We start from the raw sequence: 20,642 nt of genomic DNA, 5'->3' as shown, positions 1-20,642 counted from the left end.
ACACGTTCACTCTCACGCGTGGGTCACGCAGACACAACTTAGTCACACACATTCACTCCAGCCACACATGTGCACACACACACACACTGCAGTCCCCTTGGTCTCCACAGTGACAAGTGGCCTCAGTCCCCATGGAAGGTGACATCTCACAGCTGGGAGAACACTCACTTGGGTAAACACGCAGCGCTGAATGATGAATCTTTATAAAAATCAAACATCTACAGCAAGAAAGGGAGGACAAGAACATTTTTAGTTCTCAACTTTAATTGCTCCTTTTCTTTTGAGCTCTTGGAGTTGGGTTCCTGCCTGAGGATGCTGGAGTAGACTGGACCATACTCGGTTCCCCGCGCTTCCGGGCTCACGCCCTCTCTTGGTGCCTTTTCTTTGGCTGCCCTTGACTGCTACTTGGACTTATGTTGTCCACTGCTGCAGCTGCTCACTGCCAGTGGCCAGTGGGCACGTAGAGTGTGGCCATTCTGAATTGGCATGTGCTGAGTGTAAAAGACAAAGGATCTTAAAGATGTAGTATTCAAAAAACATGAAAATACCTCATTACTCATTTTAAAATATTGATTACAGGTTGAAAAGATTATATTTTGGATACATTAGGTTAAATAAAATATATTATTGAAATTAATTTCCTCTGCTTCTTTTTGCTTTTTAAACATGCAGCTATTGGGAAATTTGAAATGACCCAGGCAGCACCTATTTGTGGCTCGCATTATATGTCTGCCGGGCAGCTTTAGGCTTCTTCACTGATTCTTCAGAAAATGGGAAAAAAACACAAAAATGGAGGAAAAGGCGGAGCCTCTGATACAGCAGGAAGTTTACCGTGCTTTTGCAACGTAGCATGTTACGAAAGCTGCTTTTTTCTGAGAATGCATGGGGAGGGGTGGCACTACACACTGTATTTCATTGCTTGATTCATTTTCTTTCCATTTTAACTCTAATTCCATCTAATTACTATATTGTGATCTCAGCCAGCAATCTTACATGAACTCTCCAGTAACTTTTGAAGAATCTTGTTGCAAATGTTGGATAATGATGAGATGTAAATTACTACAGGTTATTGTATAATGTCTACACTGTTCTAAAGCAACCTCTTTCCTGTTATTTTCAAATTTCAGGTCAGCGTTTTGGTACTTTCCTGCTTTAATTTTTCCACGCAGATGTATCACCATCACCACCACCTACCATCACTGCAACCCAAAACAAAACAAACAAAACACAAAACTTGAGCAACAATTTACACCTGGTGAAAATGTGTTTAAATAATTGAGAATGGAATTCCTTCTAGATTTTTTATTCCTATGATTGACTTGTAGCTTCAAAAATCTGTGAGTCATACTTTGGTCATGGCGGTTACAAGATAACACATTTGCAAACTTTTTATTTTAAATGAAGTATTTAAAATATTTTACATAACATTTTAGACACTGATTTCTAGAAGTGATGTTATAAAAATTAGAGATTATATTTTGCCTGTTGATGACAGTGAGTGAGAAGAGAGTTCTCCAAGAGTGTTATTTTTGATACATTCAGTATAACTACAACATAAAACTTCTGCATGCATGTAGGCTTGATATACACACATTACATTTTGATATATTTGTTTTGAGGGTTGTATAGTTAGTAAGAAATGAATCGGCAAAAATGTGACATTAAGTCTACTTTCTTAATAAATTGGAAATGTCTCATGGATAATTTTGAATAAAATTAAAAAATTGTTTTATCATAAAAGAAACTGTCCTGTTGTTCATTATTAGTACATACATTTACTTATTTTTGGTTAAATTAAACTAAGGGAAAAACAAAATGTTATGTTAATAAAATACCAAGAAAGGAAAAGATTTTATAGGTAAACTAATTGAAATGGTTTTAATTTTGTTATTAACTCTTAGGATAATGTCACTTGTTATTCGAAGCTTCTGGAGCTGGACATGGTGGTACACACCTGCAATCCCAGCACTTTGGGAGGCCAAGGTGGGAGGATCGCTTGAGGCCAGGGGTTCAAGACCACAGTGAGCAATATAGTGAGACCCAGTCTCTACAAAAATTAATAATTAAAAAAGGAATTAGGTGAGCTCTGTAGTCCACGAGGCTGAGGTGGGAGGATTGCTTGAGCCCAGGAGTTGGAGGCTACAGTGAGCTATGATGGTGCCATTGCACTCCAGCCTAGACAACAGAGTAATACCTTATCAATAAAAAAATTTAAATAATAAAAAATTGGGGCCTTTTGTTCAATTAGTAAGGAACATTGAATAAAAATGTTTTATTCTTTAATCAAATTACCTATTTTTAAAAATTTGCCAAAGAAATAACTAAAAATTTAGCATATACCTTGTTAAAGAGCCATCAAGATCCCATTAGAGACTCAAATAATCTGACTGTGGCTATGCTTATTAGTATGACAAAGTGGTTTATTTTTGCAACGACTCATGTTTGTTCTGCTAAATTCACTTAGGCAACTAAGAGGTGAACAGCAAGAATTTAGCCACTAACAGACGTGGCTCTGCTCTCCTACTTGTTCAGAATCATCTAGGAAAAAAAGAAGGAAAAATTATAAACAGGTGCAGAAAAGAGAAGCCCAGGGACAAGGTGGACACTGGCCCTGCCAGCAAAGTTCTCAGCTCACTTCTCTTTGGTTTATTTTCCATATGCATGCATGGCCTCCCATGCTCTTGCCTCTCATAAAGCCATTGCTTGCTTTCTGTTTTTCTTTTTCTCCCTAAAGACTACAATGGTTATATACTTTCAAATATTCACAGACAAGATACTCTGGATAAACAATCTAAGATTAACTAAATTAGGTCAATGTTCATACAAGGCCAGTATGATATGTCCCTTGTGTTGAAATTATCTGGTGTCAGCTACATTGATTGAAAAAGCACTACAGACCCAAAAGAAAAAAAACCCTCTTATTACAAGATGTCTCAAAAGCAGATAAGAAAGCAACAAAGTCTTCTCGTAAATGAGGAACCTTATCTAGATTTTAATATGGCAGTAAGCAAATTATAAATGCTTTTGCAAGTTAGACAACTTGTATGGGAAAACAGATGTTTCTAAAGTTCCCATAATTCTAAGCCAGTTATGTAGTTTGCACATTGGTCCGTTGCTGGTAGGCTCTTTGTTCTTTTCCTCAAGATGTATTTCTTGTGAGGGCAGAAAACCCATCAAGTTTCAGGGCACACTGGCTGCGCTGTTTGACACGTTCTAGGATAGAGATAGCTCAAGAAACTGATTCCTGTACATCGTTGTGTGATGGCTACTTTCTGCTTATCTGCATAGTGTTCAGATCTACTCTACACATTGTTTCTCTAGTTCTGAAAACTGCTATTAATGCTAACGAAGTCCTTATAACAGAGCTGAAGCATCAAGGGTTGGAAAGGAAGGTTCCTGAGGCTTTTACACAAAGACCACGTTGCTGGAGTCAGCGGCAGAGCTCAGCTTGCTTTCACAGACAGCCTCTTAAGTAATTTTGTAGGTGAGAAAATTACTGCTTTGTCTGATCATTGCGATTATCATCCTTTCATCAAAGTTCACTGAATTGTTGTTCCTGTTACCATTATATTCTCTTTATTATCATAAAAGTTACTTAACAAGTTGATAATTTGATATAATGAACAGAATGGCGGTCAGTAAACATATTTCAAACAATAGCCGTAGACGAGCAGCCTGCTGCCCACAGGATGTCACTCCACTTCAAAAATACAACACTCAGAACATATTTCTGAGTGGCAGTGATGATGATAGCCTTCATCTTAGGTCTAAACTGCATCCCTACTGGCCAGAGCATGCAAAAAAACTGAAACCGAGGAGGAACCCCACAGCCAGCGTGCATTCTAACGGGAAGGTGAGCAGGCAGGGAAGAGCGTCACAGTGGCTCCTAGGCCACGGTCAGCAAGAGCTGCAGGTGGGACAATGAACTGCACAGAAGCAGCTGCCAAAATAAGAGGACGAACGCAAAAGGGGTTGGAGGCTAAGGTCTGGAATAAAGAATATTTTAAAAATTTAAAATTCTAAATTTCATGTGACAATGAAGGCGTCAGAGAGCTGGAAACCGCCCCAGCTCTCCCCATGCGTGTCCATTGGATGTTGGGGGGAGACAACTCCCACGGGGTCAGCGTTCTCATCCCAGTGTCTTTAGCAAACCAGCATGTCTCCTGTGGCCCCCGGAGCAGCCCTGCTGTGGCGCTTGTATGGGCAGGTAAGTGGGGGTCACTGTGGCCACCATGGCCATGGGAGATGGGTCATCAAGGATGGAACTTGACCCTGACTTCCCCCCTCCTTACTTCATGCTCAGAAACTTCTAGAGGCACCATCTGGTCTTGAGGATGTGTCCCCAGGGTGAGGGGCGGAGAGCCCAGAAGACGTGCCGCTGCAACGCTGCAGGTGCGCTGTCAGATAAGCAGTGCCAGGTCCCTCTTGGCTGTGCTGGTTTGGCCTCCCGTGCACTGTCTGGCTGTTTTCCAATCAGCCCACTGGGTGCACCAAACCCAGGTGTGTCCTGGAAGCATGCAGGACCCTCAGCCTTCCACTAAGCCTTTCAGGTTTTTCGTTGAAATCCATTTCTCCTCCAGAAGAAAAATAAGTCTGTTCCTTGTCCTGCTGTGCCAGAGAGGCACACTCTGTGCACAGCCCGTTCACACCTCGCCACGCTCTGGTCGGAGCCAGGCTGAAGGTTCATGGCTTTTAAAGATTCATATTTCATGGCTCCTCTCTTAGGGAGGAAAGACAGAGGGAAGGGACTGAGGGGGCTTTCTGCAGACCCACGGCATGGTCCCTCTAATCTCAAGCAATGAACTGACATCTTCACAGGGGCTTACTCATGAGTCAGCACAGCAACTCACACTCCTTTGACAAGACAGGGAAAGAATTCCACAGGGAAAGAATTCGATTCAGCAGGTGTTTGTTAAATATCTATTATATTTATGGAACTTTGCAAAGTGTACAAAAGTGAAAAAGATATTTGTCATGAATAATGCTTTCAAGAAATTTGCAACCTTGTAGCAAAAGAAGATCAGCAACACAAAGAAAGCTAATAAACCCAGATGGCCTTCAGTGTGACAATTTCAGTTGCAGGTAACGTACTGGGAAACTAAGGGAGTGGCCATGCCCTGCTGGGAGATCAGTCTCGAAGAAAGGGGAGTGGAAGGGAAAGGCAGTGTGGATGGGGAACAGCACACACAGAAGCACAGAGGCAGGACATAGCAGGGTGTCTCCAGGAAAGTGCAAGCCGTCTATGCCAAGAGGCTAGTTTATAGGAACAGATGCTTTCATGATTTTGTAGAGGAAAGGATGATTTGGGGCTGGGCAGTTAGAGAAAGTTTCCCAGAAGGAGATTCAATTTTCTCAGGGCTTAAAACAGAGGGCCTGCCTAGAGCCTGCACGGAAGGTCGGAATTTCTCAGCAGAGGGAGTGCGATGAGACTGATGTTCAAAGCATGTTCGAGGTGGGGACAGACCCACGTTTGGGTGGAGCAGACTTTAAGCATGTGAACAGAGGGTTATGGAACTTTGCAAAGTGTAGGGTACAAAAGTGAAAAAGATATTTGTCATGAATAATGCTTTCAAGAAATTTGCAACCTTGCAGCAAAAGAAGATCAGCAACACAAAGAAAGCTAATAAACCCAGATGGCCTTCAGTGTGACAATTTCAGTTGCAGGTAATGTACTGGGAAACTAAGGGAGTGGCCATGCCCTGCTGGAGCATGGCATGTTGGAGGAGGGTCTGGTCAAGCCTGGAGGGCCTTGGGTGGCAGGCTAAGGAGTGGAGACCTGAGTCTTTGGGCAGTGAGGGCTGTGGGTGGTATGTGACATCTTGGTACACGGGCCAAATGGGACATCTCGCCACCAGAGCTGTTGTAAATCAAGTTATTGAGTGTTCCTGGGTCCACGAGAATTGGCCCTTGAGAAATTCTGAAAGCAACTGCACTCTTGCAGAGAGATACAGAGAGAGACGCAGAGAGATACAGAGAGACAAAGACAGAAACAGAGAGAGACAGAGACAGACAGACAGAGAGAGAGACCGAGAGACAGAGAGGCAGAGAGAGACAAACAGAGACACAGAGACAGAGAGACAAAGACAGAAACAGAGAGGAAGAGACAGAGAGAGACAGAAAGAGGCAGAGATAGAGTGAGACAAAAGAGGCAGAGACAGAGACCCATAAGTGCATTAGAGTGGGTGGTGCACAACCATCCTTAGGACGCTTGGTCCAGAGAGGCGGCCCTCCCTGGCATGAGTGGCACTGGGCCATCCAACCCTCCACAGTCTGGCCCCTTGTTGCCCTTGGGACACATTTCTAATTTGCTGTCCGCTCTAGTCAGTGCACATCAACCACACGGCCTCCTTCCTCCTCCCACCTCGGGACCTGGTCCTTAGACTGCCTCCCTTCCTCACTTCCCCTTGTCAGCTCTTTGCTCCAAAGCCAGCTTGTCATTGAGGCCCCCTGACCACCTGCTTTGGGTTGGGCCCATCCGCTCGTCTCCACAGCACCTGCCACCAAGGAGCAGCTAACCACGTCACTGCTTCCTGCAGCCTTAGTCTCCCACCCCGAGCGTGAGCAGCTCCCTCACAGTGCTCCGTGCGGACACCATGGCTGGCACATTGCTGCGCCCTCCGCCCTGGAGCAGTGCCAGGCCTGTCGCGGTGCTCAATGTGTGTTGGTCGAATGAGGGGGAATGCACAGAGGCCTGAGGGTAAAAACATGGTAAGAGAGGGTAAGGAGCAGCTGAGCTTCTGAGGGAGGAAAAGCGTGGTCACAGTCGGGGCAGCATGCTGCCCTTGGGCAGATGGGCTGGTTTCCAGGGCCAGGAGGAGGCAGGTCATTTCCCGCAGCCCCACCGTCACCTCGGCCCAGCGGGAGGTGCAGGTGGGGTGCAGGTGGGGTGCAGGTGGGGTGCATGTGGCGTGCAGGCCCGGCCACCTTGAAGCTTTGTGCAGGCGGCCAATGCGGAGGCAGGACACTGGCCACTGGTGAGAGACGACAGATCAAGTGGGACACTGTCTGCCAAAGTGCTTTCTGCCACGGATATACACGCGCAGTGTGAGGTTTTGCTACACTGGGTAAAAATAGTTTCCTAAGTTTTTCTGTTGAAAAAATAGAATTGCCCAAATTAATATCTTGATAAAATACAAAATCCTTTCCCCACTACCATGAGCTTTTCAGTAAAACATTGGTAATAAAAATAAAAATATATTAATATAACTCATGTTTAAATGTTTATAGATGTCATTTTTATTGATTTTTCAAAGAATGAAAGAAATAAAAACTTAATGAAATTAGAACATTTCAAAAGACATCTCAGTATTTTTTTATTCTGGACTGGAAAAATATTCCCCATCAAGCCTCGTGAACACCAGCCTTGAAATACTCACGACCTAACAGATAGCTCACACACCTTGAGAAAATTATGTTACATCCTTATATAAACAAACAAAAAGCATATAGCTCTTTAAGTGGATATATTTGCCCCTTCCTGATACTTGGTGGAGGACAGAACGCAGAGTCGACTGGCTCAGGCGATGAGGAGCTGCCACTGGCATTTCCGCTGCGGCTACAGGCCCACGGCGAGGCTCAGAGGCTTGGGTCACAGTGCTCCGTGCGGACACCATCCGGCGCTTGCTCCTTGCCAGGCACCATCCTAAGTCTTCAGCAATTACCTCCTACGACTTTCAAATGCATGCTCTGAGGCTGTCCGTGTCTTTTTGATGACCACTTTCATGATGAGGAAATGGTGAGTGTTGGGTCCAGGTTTGGGATGCAGGCAACGTGGCCCTGAAGTTCTCTCTCAGTGGTTCTGCTCTGCTGGGTCTCAGACATTTGGAGAAATGCAGGCACTTGCATAAACAAAAAGAAATGCGTGCCACCCATCAGAGCTCAAAGGACGAGAAAGACAGGGAAGAAGCCATGTGAAGCTGGAGGCAGGGGTTGCAGGATGCAGCAGTAGGTCAAGGAACCCAGGACCTGCTGCAAACACCGAGGCTAGGAAGCAGGAGGAAGTGTTCTCCTCCCCGCATTTCGGAGAGCGTGGCCCTGCCCATGTCTCAATTCCAGACTCCCAGCGTCCAGGACTGTGAGATCCCTGATTTTTGTTGTCTAAGCCCCCAGCACACTTGGTGCTGCAGCCCCAAGACACTAATAAACATGTCGTGGTGGTGCACAGGCCCCCAGCACCGGCACTGGCTGAGCGGAGCCAGGGTGCAGGTGTGTTGCGTGGCTTTCATTCCTGCACGGGGCTCACGCGATCACACCTGCTACCACTCACCGGGCCTGCACCATAGAGAACCACTCAGGGCCCCGGGCCAGGCCACAATGGGCAGGAAACAGATGGCCATGTCAAACAAGGTGCTTCAAGGGAGTCTGAAGAAGGGAGCGTTTTCTATGCTTGGGTCAGCATAGACAGAAACTAGAATGTTCAGTGGAATGGGGCGCAGTGGCCCTGGCAGTTCCCCGGGAGTGGACATTGACCTCCACGCCCCACTTCTCCACCCCTCGGGTTCTGCCAGGGCTCCTGTAACCAGACCCAGCTGGAGCCTGAGGGCAGAGGCAGGACAGAGATGCCCAACTCAACAGACCCACCGGGCTCGAGGTGTCTCACCTTCTTTGCCTATAAGGCTGGAGGCTAAGCAGGCCACAGACATGCCCACGTACAGAGGACAGCTGCAGCGAGCCCTCAGTGGACACAGGCAGAAGTAGGACAGGGCATCTCTACCTGTGAGAAGGGCTGTCAGAGTAGCAGGTTTGCAAGTGGGCGGTGGGATTGGCAGGGTCCCGCCTTCCTGCCTCGGGGTTCTTCCAAGTGTGCAGTGAGCCTGGGTCCCGCTGGCATGTGAACATGTTTTTGGCAAACAGCGATGTCTTCCTCCGTGTGCAGTACAGGAGAGATGATAAGGAAGCTCTTTGCATACAAAAGAAAAACCCAGTGTGTCCAGCTCTCTGTCTTGTTTGAATTTGCAAGCTGACATCTCAGTGAGCATTTTCTCTCCACCTGCGACTGAGCCAGCCACTGGGGCTTCGGTCCTGACCCTCCTGTCTCGTTGTGTTTCTGCTGTGCTCGGCCCAGGGCCCTTCTGAGCAAACCGGGCGGGGTGTGTAGCCTGTTTCAGTAGCTCACCTTCCTGAGCAAGGCGGGAAGCTCATCGGGTGCACGAGGAGCAGTGCGGGGCTGGTGGTGGCGGGCTGAGATGATTTCAGATCTGATTGCATCTACGCAGGGCAGGGTAATTGCCAATCAGTCCAGGAGGAGATTCAATTCAGAGCTGCGTTCTCAGGGCTCAGCCCCAGCTTGGAATTATTCTAAACCAAGGCAGCTCTGACGACCGCCACTCCCTGGGCTGCAGAGAGGCCAATGTGTTTTTATCCCAGCGCCCAGATCCCTGCTGTGCCTGCGAGCCCCAATCAGGGGGTTCCTGCTTAGATTGCCAGGGAGGCCGGGATGACCTCAGGGTCCCTAATGAGCTCGGCAGCTGGGGGCTGACATGGGACTGGCAGCTCCAGGCCCGCTGCGGCATCCTGCCCAAGCAGACTGAGAGGCCGTCACCAACAGTGCTGGCCCGGCCAGGCCCGGCCCCACGCGGGTTCAGGAGTGCGCGCCGGTCCGGACGAGGGAGCCCACAGAAGCGAGAGGCGTGTCCTGCCCCACTCGCAGTCCTCAGAACTCTCAGAGTGAAATCACAGATTCTGAATTTGAATATGAAGAATAATAAATGAGAAATGAAATCAAAACCTCATATATCAAGTGCACCACTGCGCAGCAGACAGGACTTTAAATAGATTCACGTAGACACATTTCAAAATGGGCAATTTGGATATTAAAACTCAAATGGTATCGGTGACTTTGGGGAGCGTGCGCCAGCCACACGGCTGAGTAGCAGCGCTGCCCCCGCAGCCACCCGGGAAGGGCCCTGTTAGTCATGGGACTTCCTCTGGGTTCCAGGACACCCCCACCTCCTCCAGAGAACTCCCCCCTCAGCCCGTTCCACGTGGAGGCCCCCTCAGCTGTCACACCACACTGTGATCACGGTTTGCTTTTCAGTCCTTTACTGCTTCAAGGCAGAAACCTGCCCCAGTTTGACTTGAATCTTCAGCACCTAGGACAGTGCCCGGCCCTGCTGGACTGGGTTGTCAGAGGGAGGAAGGGAGGAAGAATTGAAGGAGGGAAGAAAGGGAGGAAGGAGGGAGGGAAGGAGGGAAAGGAGGAAGGAAGGAAGGAAGGAAGGAAGGAAGGAAGGAAGGAAGGAAGGAAGGAAGGAAGGAAGGAAGGAAGGAAGGAAGGAAGAGAGGAGGGAGGGGAAGGAAGAAGGAAGCAAGGGAGGGAGGAGGGAAAGAAGAGAGAAGGAAAGGAAGGGAGGAGGGAAGGAAGGAAGGAAGGAAGGAAGGAAGGAAGGAAGGAAGGAAGGAAGGAAGGAAGGAAGGAAGGAAGGAAGAGAGGAGGGAAGGGAAGGAGGAGGGAAAGAAGGGAGGAGGAAAGGAAAGGAAGGAAAAAGGGAAGGGAAGGGAGGAAGGAAGGAAGGGAGGGAAGGAGGAAGGGGAAGGGAGGAAGGAAAGAGGGAAAGAAGGAAGAAAGGAAAGAAGGAGGAAAAGAAGGAAGGAAAGGAGGGAAGGAGAGGGGAAAGGAGGAAGGGAGGAAGGAAGGAAAAGAGCGAAGGTGGGAAGGAAGAAGGAAGGAAAGGAGAGAGGGAAGGAAGGATAGCGAAGCAGAGAGAGCAAGACAGGAGTCAAAACCTGAAACCTCCATGCGGTGTGAGTTGCTTCCCGCTGTCTGTGTCTGAAGGAGAAAGACTGTTCCGGGGACGGGGCAGTGCGAGGACCATGTGTGGGTGTCCTGGGCAGGTGATGGTCTGATGTCGCGCCCGCCTCGCCAGCAAGGAAGACGCGGCAACAGGAGTTCTTCTGACCATGCTTTAATGGGGTTCCCTTTAGACTTACATGATGCGGAAGACCCAGCCCGGCAGCGCGCAGGCCGCTATATACCCCAGAAGTACAACCCCTAAGCTGTGATAGGCCGCTCAACTGTCGAGCCACCAAAGCATTAGCCCATATCAGGACCCTTTGTTTGCATTCTCGCGCCACAGGGCAATTATGCGTGCGCTGAACTTGTTAGCTGCTCTAGGCAAAGCCGGAAACAGGCGCCAACTTGTAATGGCGTTGACACCGCGCCCCACATCTCCCCCTGTTTTATTAATTTAATGAGAGCTGAGCAACCGTTCAGCACCATCCTTCGACCGTGCGATCAAGGTTGCAGAGCCTCACTTTCACCAGCAACCACCTATCCTCGTGCAATGAGCACAACTCGGAGGTGTGCAAAGGCTGGCTGTGGGATAGGAGACATGCCTTATTTGGTGCAATGGGAGAGACCCCTCAGAGTGCAAAGGCCATGTCTACTAAAATACCTGGGGGTAGGAGCGGGTGCAACCCAAAACTAGGCTAACCTTTTAGCATGGTCAACCACACCTGTGCAGACTGTCTCAGTTCAAGCGCAGCAAATGTCTGTGCCAATACCACATGGTCCGTGGCTGCAAGACCGAAACAAAGTCATAGAGCTAAGAGCTTCAACAGGAACAGGAATGTATCTAGGCAAGCAAGTAACAATGGCAGAGGGGTGAGACATGGCATTCCAACACAATGTATAATTGCACGTATTAGAGGAACAATTCACATGTGTACCAGAGGGTTTTTCCGTGGATACCACCCAGATAAACGGGGGCCAAACCCAGACAGGTGTAGGGGCAAAGGTCGCGTTTTGCCCTCCTGCAATCACCCTCACAGAACCTTTAAAAGAGTCGCTAAGATTCCATGCGAAACTAGCATTCCTTGCCATACCCCCAGCCACCAATGGACAGGGGGGCCAAGTCCGTGCAGCTTCCGTTAACCCCACACAAAACACAAAGTCCTCTTTAAGGAGAAGGATCTATTTCCCTCCAGTTTACTACTCTGCGTGTCCAACGGCATGTACGCAGTGCTCAGGGAAACATTAGTAGAAAAGAAGCGAGGGAAAGTTGGTGAGTTATGTGTCACAGGCATCGGCAGGGGAGGCACTGACAGGATCCTCCAGCGTGGCTCCGCTGCCATCCTCGCGATCATCCATGCTGTCGTCAGGAGGAGTAGCCACTGGGTCCCCATGCTGCTCTGGAGGCTGCTGCACCGTTCTGGTCAGCCGCGTGGGCACCCAGATGGGATTGTCCTGGTCCTGTGGAAAAATACAAATAGCTCCCCTGGATCTCATTAACACTGGATCCGGGCCTTTCCATAGGTTAGACAACACATCTTTCCACTTCACTAATTCTTTCTGTGGCGGAGCAGGCATGACATGCCTGTCTGCTGCCGAACGTCCTTTGACATCTAAATTTAAAAAATTTAAAGTAAAGAGAGCAAAGGAGAGGCGTCCTTTGGGTGATAGCCCTAGCTGTAGGGCATCTCCCCCTTTTTGTTTTTGTAAGCACATTTTGAGCGTGCCGTGAGCACGTTCCACGATGCCTTGCGCTTGAGGGTTGTAGGGAAGACCGGTACGGTGCTCCACACCCAAGCGAGTGCAAAACTGCTGAAAAGATTTTGAGGTATAAGCTGGGCCATTATCTGTCTTAATAACCCGGGGCTTGCCCCAGGCTGCCCAAGCTTCTAGGCAGTGAATGATAACGTAACTTGCCTTTTCTCCAGCCAGAGGCGTGGCATGAAGGACGCCTGAGCACGTGTCAACAGACACGTGAACATACTGAAGCTTTTTAAAGGATGGGACGTGAGTTACATCCATTTGCCACATATGTAGAGGACGCAAACCCCTAGGATTTACGCCTGTATGAACAACAGTGCGATAAGGAGCACAACTTGGACATTGCAGTACAATCTCACGAGCATCTGCACGTGTGATGTTGAACTTAAGTCGTAAGGTTTCAGCTGGCACATGATAAAGTTTATGAAAGTCTATGGCGGCGGCGTGGCCATCAGACACCCAGAGGGCGCGAGTGGCGCGATCTGCCATAGCATTTCCCGCAGCCATAGGTCCAGGTAACAAGGAATGAGCTCTGATATGCTGAATGGAAAATGGGTTTTTCCTATTTTGAATAGTATTCCTAATTTCTGTAAATACAGAAAAGACAGTACTCTTGGCAAGAATGTGAAAGGAGTTCTCTAACTGTTTAACTGCGTTGACCACATAAAAGGAATCTGAGATGATGTTGATAGGTTCAGTGATGGTACTGAGAACCAGACCGACTACGGCACACTCTACTAGCTGAGGAGAAGAATAGTTAAACTGTTTGGTATACACCTTGTCCTGAATGACATAGCTCCCAATACCCGTCTTAGAGCCATCAGTATACACATCCAAGGCATTAACCAAAGGTTGCAGTGAAGTTACTTTTGGGAAAATAAGCTCGTTTCTCATTGCAAACTGCAATAAGGCATGTTTGGGATAATGGTTGTCAATGCTCCCTGGGAAGGTGCATCTCAATATGGCCCATGCATCAAGATTGGCACATAAGGTGTTCACCTGATTGGCAGTATATGGACAAATCAGGCTATCAGGGTGACGTCCAAAATGGGATACAGCCAAACTAATACCCTTTAAAGCTATCTCGGCCACACAGGTAGGATAATGGCCAATCACCTTTCCTGGAGAGGCTTGAGGATGCACCCATAAAAGGGGACCATCCTGCCAAAGCACTGCCGTAGGGAGCGTAGGAGAAGGGAGTACACAGAGGGAGAAAGGATCATGGTGTTGAATGCGCACTAGTTGCGCCTTTTGAATGGCTTCTTCTACCTTATGAAGAGCCTTTAGGGCCTCAGGAGTCAAAGTTCTAGGAGACGTGATGTGTGAGTCTCCCTCTAGAATCTGAAATAATGGCTTCAGTTCTGCTGTGGTAAGACATAAAAAAGGTCGAAGCCAATTAATATCCCCTAGCAGTTTTTGAAAATCATTTAATGTTTTTAAGGCATCTCTTCGGATGGACAGTCTTTGAGGCACAATTTTGTCAGGGAGAATGCTACTACCAAGAAACGCGCCTACTTTTCCCTCTTGCACCTTTTCTGGAGCGACCAGCAAGCCCTTTTCCTTTAAGTGAGCCTGAAGGGACGCATAAGCTTGGCGAAGTACGCCATTATCACAATGACACAAGAGAATATCATCCATATAATGTATAATTCTTACCTTTGAAAACTTCTGCCTAACTGGCTGGATAGCTGAGGCCACATAAAGTTGGCACATAGTGGGACTGTTAGCCATGCCCTGAGGCAAAACCTGCCATTGATATCTTGCATCAGGCTGCTCATGGTTTATGGAAGGAAGCGTGAATGCAAATCTGCTTTTATCTTGTGGATGCAAGGGAATAGAGAAAAAACAGTCTTTAATGTCCAAGATAATTAGACTCCAATGTTTAGGCAAAGCTGAGAGAAGGGGCAGTCCTCTTTGAACAGGCCCCATAAGCTGCATCTGGGCATTAATTGCTCTAAGGTCATGCAACAGTCTCCATTTACCAGACCTTTTCTTAATCACAAAAATAGGAGTATTCCAAGGAGAATGAGAGGGTTCAAGATGCCCAAGAGTAAGCTGCTCTTGCACTAGATTATGGGCAGCGAGTAACTTTTCAGAGGGTAAGGGCCACTGAGGTACCCACACTGGCTCCTCTGTTTTCCAGGGTATGGGCAGAGGATCCCCAGCGGCGGCGAGCAGCCCCAAAGAAAAACCCAGCCCTTCCCAAGGCGGGGCAGGCGGAGGTGGGCGGTACCGCTCACAACCTGCCGCTTCCAGAAAAACCGGTTCCTCTTTCTTTTCTAGTTCCTCCCCCGCCTCCTCCCCTGAAGAGAAGAGGAAGAAGAGGAATCATCCTCAGAAATATTTAAGTTCTTAAATTCTGACAGAAAAAGGCTATCTCCTCTGTCTTCTGTCCTGTCCTTTCCTTTGTTATTTTTATTCCTGGTACTTTTACATTTCTTTCTCTCCCTTTTCTTCTACCTCTCCCTTTTCTCCTTTCTTCTTTCTCTCCCTTTTCTCCTTTCTTCTTTCTCTCCCTTTTCTCCTTTCTTCTTTCTCTCCCTTTTTCTCCTTCTTTCTCTCCCTTTTTCTCCTTCTTTCTCTCCCTTTTTCTCCTTTCTTTCTCTCCTCTTTCTTCTTTCTTTCTCTCCCCTTTCTTCTTTCTTTCTCCCTTTTCTTCTTTCTCTCCCTTTGCAGGTCGGGCTGCGCTTTCCCTCCCTGCATTTTCCTTTCTAGCGCTTTACATTTCCTTTTTTGAGCTCTATATTCCTTTTTTCCACCTTTTACCGCGGTTTTTCCCTTACTGCTTCTCTCTGAGCTTGCTTCTTGCAAGTCACTCAGTGCACTTTGGCTAGCTGCTACGCGCGGGCCTGAAGTCTCATCATACAGGCATTTCATGATAATAGGCCACAAAAAGTGCCGCAGCAGAATATTACCCATTTTTTGGAAGCAGGGGAGTTTTGGCCGTCCCACACGTCAGTTCTGAACTCACCTCTGTCGAGGTCGTCTCCGCTGGTGCTTCAAAGTTGCACGAGGTCCCGGGTTTCGGCACCACTTGTCGCGCCCGCCTCGCCAGCAAGGAAGACGCGGCAACAGGAGTTCTTCTGACCATGCTTTAATGGGGTTCCCTTTAGACTTACATGATGCGGAAGACCCAGCCCGGCAGCGCGCAGGCCGCTATATACCCCAGAAGTACAACCCCTAAGCTGTGATAGGCCGCTCAACTGTCGAGCCACCAAAGCATTAGCCCATATCAGGACCCTTTGTTTGCATTCTCGCGCCACAGGGCAATTATGCGTGCGCTGAACTTGTTAGCTGCTCTAGGCAAAGCCGGAAACAGGCGCCAACTTGTAATGGCGTTGACACCGCGCCCCACAGTCTGAGGCCCAGTGGCGTTGCTGGTAGCTGCTGCGCGAGGCCACTGTTCCTGCTCTAGGTGCTTTGAGAATGGCTCTGCCTTTAAGAGTCAGAGTCTGTTCCAGCCATTGGCTGGTGTGAGTTGGACAAGATCTATTGTATTATTTTTATTTTCACCGTCCTAGACTTTAATTCTCTAGGGAAAAAAGAGGCAAGCTTTTAGGATTAGTTGAGGAGGGGCATAAACAAATGATTGCCAGCAATATAAAGCGCCAGAAACTTCAGGCACTTCTCCTGACGATGCAGGGTGGCCCGAATGCCAGGAAGCGTCCAGGCCTGTCTCAAACGTCACAGCTGTCCTGCGGCTCACACAGACCAGCGCCAGACGCACTTTCAGTGAGACTGGGGGAATTACCCTGGGACCTGCCGATGCTTTGAAAAGGATGAAGACATTTAACAACTTTGACCTTAATACAGAACACATGCATCTCTGCCTTTTTATTGTATCAAGGAGTCAGCACTTAATCTATAGCTGAGCAATCTGATGCCCAGGGCTGTAGAATCTCAGCGTGAAGCCCTGAGCTGTGAAGCTCTGAATCTGGGTGCAAAGAGCCTCTCTGATCAAGAGTAATGTGGCATTCCACGTCCCAGCTGTGGTTGGTTCTGACATTCCTGGTCCTGCTTGTCTTGGAGGTGAGCAGCATCAGTTTTCTTCTCCAAGACACGTTTGCATTCAGATCCTGTTCTAAGAAAAGTGAATGGTGGAGTAGATATTTACTTAGGGAGGTTCCAGAAATCCCCCAATACAAAGATTAATGATAGCCATTTTTTAAAATGTTATGAAAATAGTTGTTTAAGAGAAAACCATAAAACTGCTTTGTGATCACATTCAACTTATCAAGGGACATGGAAATACAGGATAAAGACTGCTGGCCTTTGGTTATTTGAAGTAAGAAGCAGCAAACTTATTTTGCAGCTATTTTAGGAAATAATAGGAAGAAATCGCTAATATCATGAGTGACTGCTGTTTTTATGCCAACTTGAAAAATCCAAGCTCTGTCCTACGGAGGCATGACTGTGCATGTGTGGTAAAATCAAGTATCTTTTCCCCCTTCTTACAATTTTTGATCTCCGAAGGCAGCATTACATGGGAGAAGGAGGGAGAGAGGGAACATGCTCCAGGACGAGTGTTCCGTGATCAGCACCTACAAGAGCCAGCAGGTCCCTAGACCTTGCCAGCCTGGGATTTGCCACGGCAGACCCGGGGCAGCCCAGAGCAGCCCTGCGGCGACACACAGACTTCCTCCAGCGAGAGACAGCGCCACACCTTGCCCACGTCCACTGCGCCTGCGCCCAGGCCAGACAGCATTCTGCTCAGGACTGTGGGCGAAGGGCGGAGGTGCTTCCTGCTGAAGCTGCCTTCTCAGCACCAGCTGCTGCTGCTCCTCTCTGCACAGGGCGCTCGGCCACAGCACAGGGCTGTCATGTTAGTGCCGGTATTGGATGTGGAAAACTCTTATTTCAGAGTTTTATATTCAAGTTTATAATTCAAAGGATATAATTCAAAGGATAATTTAATTCTTTAAATCCAGTTAAATCCATTTTCAAGCTCTGGCTTGAAAAATCATATTTTTCAGCCCTTACCTTGGCATTCATTTATTATACAAAGATGGACTTCTAATAATAATCCTTGGAAGTTCCTTAGAATAAAGACATTTTTTTGTTTATGCCTAAGAGTATTTTTCTTTTATTTTATACTGACTACTTCATTCTCTAAGGGCCCAACAGGCAGTGGATTGGAGGACAGCTGCTCTGGGAGGGAGGACATGGTCACCCATGCCTTTACTGCCCTGCTTTTAGGGATAAGGCAGCTCTAATCTCTTTAACTTTTCACAGATCAAAAATTTTTTTCTTTATTATACTAGTTTTTTCACATATCTTAGTGCTGAACATACCAGATAGTTTTCTCCCCCAAGATTGTATTTCATACCCAATATTAAAAGAAAGGGTGCTGCACTCACACTTGAGAAACCAATGGTTCGCTGTGATTCCAATGCACTTTTCTGCTTTGCTTTTGCTTTTGCTTAGCTACTGTAGTAGTCATCTATTGCCGTATAAAAAATTACCAAAACTTACCCAAATATTTATCGCCTCGTAGATTCTGTGCATCCGCAATTTGGGTGGTGTAGCTTGTGCTCTAGCTCAGGCTGTGTCACGCGGGGTGTTCGAGGTATTAGCTGGGGATGTGGTCATCTGGACGTGTGATTGGGGTGACCCTTCAGAAAGCCTGCTGCACACACAGCCGTGTGTGGCTGGTACTTGGGGGGATGGAGTAGTGAGGGAAGCGTCTATGCCGAAAGGCTTTGCAAGCTCTGGCTCACTCTGGACTTTGAGATCCGGACGATGAGGATGAACCATCTTGAGAGGATGGTCCAGCAACTGCAAGCAGGAGAAACACCAGTGCTCTGGAGGTCACCAGGGAAGCAGAGAAACAGGGCCCAGGGGTAAGAGGTGCCTCATTTTTCTTTTTGAAGGGACTCTACAAGGAGAACGAACCTGGGAGCCTCCAGCAGGCGACTGTGAATTACGTACATGACAACCTAGGTTTTAAAAAATCCAAAACAAACTAAGAAAAAAATACATGCACAGAAAAATATGAAGAAATCCACTAAAATTCCTATTGTTGTTATCTTTGGGTAAGGATATAGGTAACTTTTTCTTATTTTAAATTTAAATTTTAAAAAAATACATTTAGATTTTTTTATAAAAAAAATAATTTTCATTGTATACTTTTTTTTAGAAACTTTGAAAAATTTACACACATGAAAATGTACTTGTTTTGATGCGCAGTTCTATGATTTTTGACAAATGCAAACAGTCAGGTAACCACCACCAGGAAAGGAACAATTGCGCCACCCTCCCCCCTCACAACCTCGCACCACACCCTCTGGGGCACATCCCCTCCCCAGGCCCCCACCTGGGTTTTGTGAGCCCAGGTGACCGCTGGTCTGGTCTCTGGCCCTATAGTTTTGCTTCTTCCATAACGTCATGCAAGTGGAAGCACACAGAGTGGAGCCCCTTGCGCCTGGCGTCTTCCACTTGGGATGCCACACGGTGAAGATTCCTCCATGTTGTTGTGTGTGAGTAGCTCATTCTCTCTTATTGCTGAGTGGGTTTCTGTCCTATGAGGGACCACCGTTTATTTACCTGTTCCCAGGTGAGACACATGAATTCTTTCTTATTTTTGGCTATTACAAAAAAAAGCTGCCAAAAATATTTGGAAAAGTGATTTTCTGTGAACACATGTGTCCATTTCATTGGGATAAATACAAATACATATAGGTAAGTTCTTATAAGATTATGTTTAACTTTATAAGATATTTCAAAATTGTTTTCCAGAATGGCTATAACCATTTTTGCATTGTTTAATAATTCCGGCCGGGCGTGGTGGCTCACGCCTGTAACCCTAGCTCTCTGGGAGGCCGAGGCGGGCGGATTGCTTGAGGTCAGGAGTTCGAAACCAGCCTGAGCAAGAGCGAGACCCTGTCTCTACTATAAATAGAAAGAAATTAATTGGCCAACTAATATATATATGTATAAAAAAATGAGCCAGGCATGGTGGCGCATGCCTGTAGTCCCAGCTACTTGGGAGGCTGAGGCAGAAGGATTGCTTGAGCCAGGAGATTGAGGTTGCTGTGAGCTAGGCTGACGCCATGGCACTCACTCTAGCCTAGGCAACAAAGCGGGACTCTGTCTCAAAAAAAAAAAAAAAAAGAATTCCAATTGCTCCCCATCCTCACCAACACTTAGTATTGTAATTAAAAAGAATTTAGCCATTAATAATCAGGCTAAATGTATTAAATATAGTAGTATATGATTGTGGCTTTAATTTTCATTTCCCTAATGACTAATAGTATTGAGCACTTTTATGTGTTTATTTGTGATCCATGTATTTACTTTGGAAAAGTATGACTCCAAATGTTTTCTAACTTAATTAGTTGGTTGCTTGGTTTCCTATTGTTGAGTTTTGAGAGTTATATATATGCTTGTATACAAGTCCTTTGTCAGGTATATGATTTTAAAATATTTTATCCTGATCTGCATCTTGTATTCTTTTAGCAATGACTTGGACAAAGCAAAAGTTTTTAATTTTGATAAAATCTAGTTTATTAATTTGTTTCTTATGAGTTATGCTTTCCATGTTTAATCTAAGAATGTTTTGCTAAACCAAAGTCATAATGGTTTTCTCCTATATTTTCTTCTAAAAATTTCATAGTTGTATGCTTTACATTTAGGTCTATGATTTATTAATATTTTTAGTTAATAGAGATCCTTTTTTTTTATACAGATGTCCAGTGGTTCCAGTGCCATTTGTTAAAAAGACTATTTCTCCATTGAATTGTGTTTGTGCCTTTGTCGAAAATCATTTGTGCTCACCTATTTCTGTGCTCTATTCTCTCCTCTATTGATGTATGGCTACCTTTTTGCCAATATAATATTGTCTTGATTATGGTAGCTTCAAAATATTGAAATTAGGTGGTTTTAATTTTGTTCTTTTTCAAAATTGTTTTGGTGATTCTAGAAACTATGCCTTTCCATGTAAATTTTAGAATCAGTGTTTATTGTATTTTAGGTTGGTGCAAAAGTAATTGCGGTTTTAACATTGTTGATATTTGCCATTTGATATTAGAATATATTCTTAAATAAATGTGGTTATGTTATACATACTTTTAATGTGCATTTCTTACTCTATGTATTTTTGCTAATGACTTATTACTTACTATTTATTTTATATTTATTTTAGACTATGGAAATG

At 46.3% G+C, this 20,642-nt stretch overlaps 1 long non-coding RNA gene across 1 annotated transcript in view; it reads left to right on the top strand.

Annotated features, from left to right (window-relative positions):
* LOC105864232 (uncharacterized) overlaps positions 1–1,688 on the top strand; it is a 53,345-nt gene extending 51,657 nt beyond the window's left edge. The window contains exon 4 of the long non-coding RNA XR_001150897.3: positions 1,128–1,688. This is a non-coding gene — a long non-coding RNA (uncharacterized LOC105864232). The remainder of the gene's footprint in view (positions 1–1,127) is intronic.
* Positions 1,689–20,642: the final 18,954 nt, after the last annotated feature.

The sequence above is a fragment of the Microcebus murinus genome, chromosome 13 (genome assembly GCF_040939455.1).
Source record: "Microcebus murinus isolate Inina chromosome 13, M.murinus_Inina_mat1.0, whole genome shotgun sequence".
In the NCBI taxonomy this organism is placed as follows: domain Eukaryota; kingdom Metazoa; phylum Chordata; class Mammalia; order Primates; family Cheirogaleidae; genus Microcebus; species Microcebus murinus.
This window is presented reverse-complemented; position numbering and strand designations above follow the sequence as displayed.